General features: G+C 36.5%; 1 pseudogene; it reads left to right on the top strand.

Annotated features, from left to right (window-relative positions):
* The first annotated feature begins 1,895 nt into the window (after positions 1–1,895).
* On the top strand, positions 1,896–6,031 carry LOC110888002 (annotated as a pseudogene).
* The last annotated feature ends 3,889 nt before the right edge of the window (positions 6,032–9,920 follow it).

The following is a 9,920-nucleotide window of genomic DNA, read 5'->3' as shown; positions in this document are numbered from 1 at the left end:
ATGGAAACTAAAACCCTTCCAGAAACCGAACAAATCAGACAAACCAGAATTCTAACCATAACTCGACTAACAATACCTAACGTGCAATGATACCCGTCGGAAACTCTAATCAAGCTGGATCTACTAACAAAAACAATGCAAGAGCCTTAGGTGTTGTTTGTTTTTTCAGAGGTAAAACGTATGTAGTCTGCGGACCACATCTGCAGACATCTACAGCTGAAAAGGTGGACCAAACCTCTGCAGTCTGCAAGAAAAAGACTGTTTGTTTTTTAACTTCTGCAAAGCTGCTAAAATAAACTGAAATATAAATAAACTGATTTTATATGGAGGTGTCGGCTGTGGAGAATCGATGGAGGTATTAACCTCTGGATCAACAACCCTACAAACTATAAGTATTAACCTAATTTAATCATTTCAATAATCACTAATGTATCCATCAAATTAACAAATCACAAACATACTCCATCCAATAATCCAAACCCTAACATAAATAACCGGATCCACGTAACAATATAAAATCATCAAATCAACAATTAACAATAACAATAACCTAGTTTACCTTCCTGAACTTCTTCACTGGCGGTTCGTTCACCAAACACCTGTGAGAATTTCCAGCCAAGCGGCAGTGCTGGATCCGCCGGTGCTGCCGCAACACCTCCTCCATCACTGTCGTTCGTTTCCTCTTTTATTAATTAATCAACCGGAAAATAAACAAAATTACCGAAATCTCTACAAACTGTATTGAATCACGAAGGCATCAACCAAATCCGATTAGCATTTTCGGATCGTGTGAGACAGATCGATGAAGAATATGTGGCATTTGGAGGTTGAATTAAGTTTTTTTATGATGGTGAAGAGTAGAAGATCGATTCGTTGATGGATTTGAGATTCAATTATCGATGGAGGTGTCGACTGTGGAGAAGAGGATATCAGGGTTTTGAGATGTGTTTTGAAAGAGCAGAGTTTAGAAGAGGTGTGAAGATGTGAGGTCAGGTCTGTTTGAGGAAGAGGTTTGAAAGAGGTTTTTTAATGAAATCACTTCCAAAAAACAAACAAGCTGCAGACTCAAACGTCTGCGGGTGGTCTGCGTGGGGCAGGCATAAGAGGTTCTGAAGTGCTTTTCGCAAAAAAAACCCCCTTAGTGGTGCCTCAAGCAGGGGCGGACCTACTATGTAATAAGGGGTAGTCCGCTACCCCTTAACGCTCCGGCGGTAATGTAAATTTTGGAGATTTTTGACATTTTTTCGATTTCGTTAACCCTTTTCTTTGAAATGTTGCCCCTACACGAATATTCTAGATCCGCCAATGGGCTCACAAGCATCCCGTTGAATACGGTCTAAGGGTAAAACCATGTGAAGCCCTTAATGTTATTAATTATTTATTGTTAGTTACATATTTTAAATTTTATTATAACACTTACAACATTAATTAGGTTAATCATATTTATTACGTATGTTTATTCACTTTATGAGTGATCATATTACTATATGTTAGATCAACTACAGTTTATGGCCTTAAGTTGAAGCACAGAGTTTAAGTGTTCAATTTAAAATTGGGGATAAACTTTTTTTGTTGAGATAATTTTTGGAAGGGAGTGAAATTAAAGGAAAAAAAAGATAAGACAAGAGGGTAGTGGAAACAAAGTTACAAAGAAAGATGCATCTTAAATGGTGTTGGTGGTCTAGTGAAAAGACAAATTTTTTTAAAACATTTAAGTATGAGATTTAATTTCGAATTATAAGGAGAATTAAACGAATAAGACCTGACTATAAGGTGTGGTGATGAAATGGTCAGTAGCATTCTTTCACGAAAGTGTTGACTGTTGAATAAGAAAATTTAATGATAACGTTATCATCAATTGGAATTTCCAGAAGAAAGAAAATACATGGTGTACATGGCTTTATAGCCTAGTGGCATTTTGAGGGTGTGATAAGACTTTGTGACTAATAGGTCCTGGATTCGATTCCCACAAGAGGGTTTTTCCCATATTTATTGGGTTTCCTCCTGAATTGGTGTATAGACATTGCCTATTGAAGATGGATATGATCGGGTGATTCTGCTCGTGTCACGATGATAGTCTAGTGGTCCGTCGGTATTCAGAAAAAAAAAAAAAAAAAAAAAAAAAAAACATGCTAACTGATGCTCTCTAGGACCACAATCCAGGAATTAAAATGTTATTTATTTTTATTGTGAAAGTCTGGCTCACTGATAGTCTGATACGTTAATGGAGGAAACAAGAGTGACCAAGATCAAGTTGATCTTTGGCTTCCTTGTTGTACTTTATGCATCATCTATCTGTACACATGCTGCAGACACCATATCTGCAACCCAAACCCTTAGATATAACGAAACCATCGTTTCGCCACAACAAACCTTCGAACTTGGTTTCTTTAGCCCCCCTAACTCCAAAAACCATTATGTTGGAATTTGGTACAAAAAAATATCTACAGGAACCGTTGTGTGGGTAGCCAACAGGAACACACCACTCACACATACCCACGGAGAGCTAACTCTCACCCTCCAGGGAGTTTTAGCTATCCGGGATGCCACCACGGGGATTGTCGTATGGTTGTCAGCTAACTCATCAACAACGTTGGTGAATAATCCGATTGGTCAGCTTCTAGATACAGGCAACTTTATAATTCACGGAGAAGGTGGCGAAACCAATCAAGAAAATCCCATATGGCAAAGTTTCGACTTTCTGACAGATACTTTACTTCCAGGAATGAAGCATGGCAGGGATTTTGTTACCGGGATTGAACGACACTACACGTCTTGGAGATCAAAAGAAGATCCTGCTTCCGGTGTGTTTTCGGCGTCCATTGATACTAGAGGGTACCCTCAGCCGATACGGACTCAAGAACAGAAAATAACGTATCGGGTTGGTCCATGGAATGGGCTCAGGTTTAGCGGAGCTCCTAATTTGAGGCCGAACCCGATTTACAGCTTCACCTTTGTTATTAATCAGAGGGAAATTTACTACCAATACAATCTTTTAAATACTTCGATTTTTACCAGGATGGTGTTACAACCAAATGGTGATATAGAGCGCTTGTAATGGATTGATAGCAAACAAGAATGGAACCTTTATCTGGTCCCAGAAATCGATCACTGTGATCAATACGCAACATGCGGGCCATATGCGAGCTGCAACATTGAAAAGTCCCCGGTTTGTGAATGTTTGAAGGGGTTTGAACCCAAATTTCCTGATCAGTGGAGGGTTGGAGATTGGTCACAAGGGTGTCGACATACAGTCCCTTTGAATTGTGAACCTGGGGAGGGGTTCAATAAATACTCAAATCTGAAGTTACCAGACACTCAGGGGTCATGGTATAACCTGACAATGACCCCTGTAGAGTGTGAGAAGAAGTGTAAAAGAAATTGTTCGTGTACTGCTTACACAACTACGAATATCTCAGGCTCTGGGAGTGGTTGCTTGCTATGGTTTGGTGGCCTAATCGATATGAGAACATTTCCTGAAAATACCGGGGACACTGTTTATATACGAATGTCGTCTTCACAGCTAGATAAATCAAAACAATAGTTTTATTTCCATTACTAATTTGATAATAACCTGTCTAAATATCAAACTAACATCATGTTTTAACCGACTTAATAGAAAGCAGTAAAAGCTCAGGTGCAGGGAGAAGAGTACGGGTTATTGTCCCTGTAGCATTTGTGGTTTTCGCCATACTGGTTATTATTTGCTTATTTTATCATTTTAATAGGAAGAAGCAACAGCAAGAAGGTATGAAGTTTGATTACCAAAATGTATTTTTAATCAATAAATCATCAAGCTAAATTGGCATTTAAACAATTTTATGGTTGGGAAAAGTGTGTCCAGTAAACCAACCTAACCCATCATACCTAACCAGTTATAAGTACCAGTGTTACTAGTTCTTCTAAAAAGAAGTTGTGGTTATCCCCTTCACAGTGACTTCCAGAAACAAGCTTGGGCATGATCCTGAAAATAGAAGCGGTGATAAGGATCTAGAGCTACCTCTATTTGGCTTGTCTACATTACTTACTGCTACAAACAACTTTTCATTCAACAACAAACTCGGAGAGGGCGGTTATGGACCCGTTTACAAGGTATTGCATCACTCCATGACCTATGTAGTACGTATGCTGTTCATGTGTTATATAAGATGATTTTTTTGCATAAATTCAAAAAAAATAATAATAATAATAATAAAGCAAATAAGTGTTTAAAATATAGGATGATCCAAGACCTCCGCTAGATTGTGGCCATGGACTGGAATGATCACATTTATTAACTGAAACACGTAACTACATGTGTTCTTTTTTGTTTCTAGTTCCATTTATATTCTGTGGCGTAGTTCTTGTGCATCTTGTGTGATTCATGATCAAAAGTGGGTCATAAGAATAAATGATGAAAAGAATAAATGGTTAAATGGAATAATTAAGACAGAAAAAAAATATGTTATCTTTAAAGATGTGCCTAAGGCTTTTTTTGTGCCAAACTTATACTAAATGTTCTATTTAGGGTTTACTTGAAGACGGACAGGAAATAGCAGTGAAGCGGCTGGCAAAAACTTCCACTCAAGGACTTCATGAGTTCAAGAATGAAGTCATCCTGATATCTAAACTACAGCATCGCAATCTTGTCAAGCTCTTGGGCTGCTGCTTAGAGGGAGCCGAAAAGATGCTAATTTATGAATACATGCCAAACAAAGGCCTTGATTCCTTCATATTTGGTATATCAAATAATAAGAAAAAAACAAAAAACACTATCAAATTAATCAACGATGAGGTAAACTAAAATTCAAACTATTCACAGATAAAACTCAAAGCGAACTTCTCGATTGGCCTACACGTTACCACATTATCATTGGCATTGCTCGTGGACTTCTTTATCTTCACCAGGATTCTCGGCTCAGAATCATACATAGAGATCTCAAAGTTAGCAATATTTTGCTCGACGCAGATATGAACCCGAAGATATCGGATTTTGGCTTGGCTAGAATTTTTGGAGGAAATCAGATAGAGGCAAATACAAATAGAGTGGTTGGAACATAGTGAGATATTCATCTACTCTAACTTGATTCTAATTTATACAATGAATCACTTACATTTACTTTGGATCCTCACAGTGGCTACATGGCGCCAGAGTATGCAGGAGATGGTAACTTTTCCATAAAATCCGACGTATATAGCTTTGGCGTAATACTTTTGGAAATTGTGTATGGGGTGAAAAACAGGGGCTTTATCAACAATGACCATTGCAACAACCTTGTTGGGCATGTAAGTTTGAGCCTATTAATTTTGAAAGTGCAAACTGTATGAATGGTTAATTTTTTTATTTTTTTTTGGTTTTTCCTATTTGGATGCATATATTTGTTTTCACCAATAAAAGGCTAGCCAACTAAGAACTAATAAAGATTTGAGTAAAAAACATTAATCTAACCTTTCAAATGAAGACGTGGCAGTTAGTGGCATGTTGACCTTTTTTTAAGTGGTGGTTAGCTTCCAGGGTTACCAAAATAAAGTTAGTTGACTAAACAGAGAACACGGACAAATTTGTTTACTGCTTTTAATGTGATTTGCCCTTTTAAACAATGAAAGGTAATACTGGTGTCATTTGTTCTTGCCAGGCCTGGAGACTCCATATTGAAGAACGACCCTTGCAATCAGTTACTAAGTGCCTAGGTGAATCAATCAATGTGTCTCAAGTTCTACGATCAATCCACGTTGGTCTATTGTGTGTTCAACATCACCCAGAAGATAGACCAACTACGACTTCTGCTATACAAATGTTGGAGAGTGAGGGTCCATTACCTTCACCCAAAGAACCAGGATTTTATTTTGGAAAAACTAAGCAAGATACTCCGGTTTCATGTTCATATGAAACAAGTTCAAACAATGAAATAAGCATTTCACTGTTGGCCGGTAGATGAAATTAATGAAAGCTTCATGTATTCAAAGAAACAGCAGAATATTATCAAGGAAAAAACTTAATACTGTATGGAATATATTGATACTTCTATTTAAAACCTGATGTCCTTTTACATTCCATATCTTGCCTGATTTTTACAAATTGTAAAGGAAAAAAATACATATCCCCCTCAATTTCCATACAAATACACACAAACATGGTGTGGATTTAAAATTTTAAATCTTGCAAATGCAAGGTTACTAGTATTTAGGTTTAAAAATTTGTTGCTAAAAAAGGAAAAATCCTAGCATGATTTCTTACCTCATTTAAGCTTCAAATATAATAAATTATAAAGTTTTATATATGCCTTTTTATTTCCTAACATAAGCACGCAATATTTTGTTTAAGAAAGTAAACATCTAAAAAAAAACTATCGTGCTTAGTAGGATATATTTTATTCTATTTATTTAATAAAAAGTATTCTACTAACTTGGTATATAGTCAATATCTTTTCCATTATATTAGCCACGTAATTTGTAGGGGGAGCAAACCTTAACCGTTAACAAAAAATAATCGATAATCAAGCCACCAATGAACCGATAACTGATATTCACCGACAATTATGAATAATGCTATTTGATTAACCGATAAGTCGGTTATGGATATGGTAAAAGGTGTCCCATAACCGAATGTTAACCGTCGAAATGATTTAAGACATGTTTTTAAAATATATCTATATCTAGAATATACATGTTCAAGGAATCAAACTCAATATGCATAAAAATACATATACAAAAGCTTTTAGACAAAAGATCATGTACAAGGAGGCTTCTCTTGTACAAAGGGTAGGAGACATAGTCAACCATTAATCTCCTAAGATCAATGGCTGAAAACTAGGCAGCCACATTTTCGTAAATATAAGATTCAAACAATTGAAGAAACAAATGTAAATATGAGGTTCAAACAATTGAAGAGACAAATAAAGAAATGGTATATTGATACAGATAGTGAGAATTGGAGGCTTGACTGGATCAAGATCACATAGAAACATTTCCCTTCGAAATTGAAAAAGACAATTCTTATGTTATTTTATTTGGATGTTGTTTGTGTATTTGGATATTTGAACTTATAGGAAATGTGTGACATTTTAATTATAACATGTTTAATTATGAAAAAAATAGATATAAAATTTATATATTTTTAGATTTAAAATTTAAATGAGGTAAGACATCATGCTCTGTTTTTTGTTATTTTTTATTGAGTAAACTGTAGTTTGCGTCCCTAAGGTAATTGGGCGGTGTACACTTAAGTCCCCACAATAAGAGTTCGATGACCTCTCGGTGCCCATTATTTAAAAGCGCTACAAATAAAGTCCTTGTCACTAACTCGGTTTGTTTTTACAATTAAAAGATAACAAACTGAGGACTAACCAATAATTTTACGATTTTGTATGAGGGCAAAAGAGTCTTTTTACCATTTTTTAGAAAGTTTAACAACCTTACCCCCTTAAATAATAATTTTCTATTTTGAGCTTGGGTCTCCACATTTTCCTCTTCTCCTTCCCTCTCCCCTTCTAGTGACCACGAAGACCAGTGGGTCTTCTCCTCTTCTCCTTCCCGGCTTCTAGTGACCACCAAACCCTTTTCTCCTCTTCTCCATTCCGGCTTCCGGTGACCACCAAACATAAACCTAAGACCCACCGTTCAAACCCACCACGAGCCATCGTCACCACCACTTCGAACCACCATGAGTCAACCTCAACTTCAAACCACTATGAAACCAATGAGTCAACCGCCACTTCAAACCACCGTGAAACCACCACTTCGAACCACCACCATGAAACAACCACTTCGAACAACCACTATACAACTCCACCTCAAGCTCAAAACCAAACCAAACCCAACCTAACCCAACCCCACCTAATCCCATACCCAACCCAATCTAGCCTTACCCAACCTAATCCAGCCTTACCCAACCCAATCTAGCCTCATACCCAACCCGGTCCAGCCTTACCCTACTCAATCTAGCACATACTCAACCTGATCCAACCAATACCCATACCCAACCCGATCCAGCCACAATGCCGATTCAATCACAATTTATCTCCGTTCACCGTGGTGTGGGAGGTAATCTGCTTAACACGCGTTGATTTGTTTACTTGATTTGGTTAGTTTGATTAATACGTGTTCGTTAGTTTACTTGATTTAGTTAAATTGGTTTACACCCCGCTTGCGGTATGCACATATAATGTATATATGGGTCCTTGGGGGGGGGACAAAAGTGAAAGTGCACTAATTTTAACGTTATTTTACTAATTTCGTGAAAGTAACGTTAAAAAGCGAGGGACGTTTAATCATGCTCATGTGGTGGCATTGATATCCGAAAGACAAGGGAGTACATGTACTAATCGGCTTTTTTCCTAATTGTTGAGTGTTATGTGCCTTATGTCTAAGGCTTGATGCAAAACTACTGCTGAGCCGAGGGTCTCACTTGAAGCAGCCTCTCTATTCCTACAGGGTAGAGGTAAGTCTGTCTACATCTTACCATCCTTAGCCTTACCTTAGCTTTGCTATTGGTGGGATATACTGGGTATGATGATGATGATTTAGTTAAATTGGTTAATACACGTTGATTAGTTTACTTTATTTTGGATAATTTCGATAATATCAGTTGATACCTATTGATTAGTTTACTTATTTTGGTTAATGTCGGTTGATTTACATGGATCAGTATACTTATTTTGTTTCATATGGTTGGTTGATACCCATTGATTAGTTTACTTATTTTGGTTCATATGGTTGATACCCATTGATTAGTTTACTTATTTTGGTAAATGTCGGTTGATTCACATTAATCACTTTACTTATTTTGGTTAATTTAGTTGATACCAGTTGATTAGTCTACTTTAATTGTAGTCGGAATCATGCTTGTGCGTCCCAAATTTTGAACCTGAGATTACAGTGATCGTTGGTCCCCTTGGTGAGCTCACGATGCAGGTTCGAGTTGTTGTAGGGTTGTTCGATCTGTACGTTTAAGGGATCATGGGTGTTTTTCATTAGGTGGACGTTTATGTGGTCACGGGTGTTTCGCCCGCGATGACAACCCCATGCACATATCCTAGGACTTATTTGTAGGGTTTAATATTAATCTTATGTTGATTTTATGACTTTTGGTATGTTAATCTCATGTTAGTATTATGAGTGGACATTGTTTTATGTTAATTGTACGTTAATATTTGTCAAATACACATTTTCAATATATTTCATATCAACTAAAAGCCATAAGGACTCATTTTACTATATATTAAATACCCTTCGGACCCAAGAATGAACGTATATTATTTTTATATGCAACACCTCAAAAATGTTTGGTAATCAAACCACATTAATATTAAAGAGCGGATAAAATACCATTAGTGTTAAAAACTAACCCGGTAAACTTCAGATTTAATTAAATAAACCTACTGTTAAATAAAAGATAGGTGAACGCCTTTTAGAATAAGGTTTATAAAAGGCTCGAGACTATCGGTACATGATCTAAGTCGGGTTGTAACATCCCCCGAACTTAGTAATTAACCTAGTTAATTATTCGTATTGTTAAGTGATGGATATTTTATCCGGTTATAATTGAAATCTCAAACTGGAGGGAGCAAAGTTATCAAAAGGGAAACTTGTATTTTAAAAACAAAATTTAGACATAACACACACATAGTGTGTGTGTATGTCGATCATCAGGAGGTGGAGACAAGGGTCCAAGAATCATCAAATTGAAGAGGAAATTGGACCTCAAATTCGTGCATGAATGTATATTTACAATCACCTAGACAAGGGGATCGCAAGGTATGTTCAAAACCTAGATTGGTGAAAGTTGTAATTTGAGATAAGTAGAATACTTGCAATTAGGTTGTTGGATTATGATCCAAAGATGAAATTAGGTATAGATGTATGCTTAATTTTGTTAAACATAAGGAAATTATGAAAATATTTGATATAAGGTTACTTGTAAGTGATCAACAAGTAGACTA

Source organism: Helianthus annuus, chromosome 11 (genome assembly GCF_002127325.2).
Source record: "Helianthus annuus cultivar XRQ/B chromosome 11, HanXRQr2.0-SUNRISE, whole genome shotgun sequence".
Taxonomy (NCBI): domain Eukaryota; kingdom Viridiplantae; phylum Streptophyta; class Magnoliopsida; order Asterales; family Asteraceae; genus Helianthus; species Helianthus annuus.
Note: the sequence above shows the minus strand (reverse complement) of the source record. Positions and strands in the feature narration are given on the sequence as shown.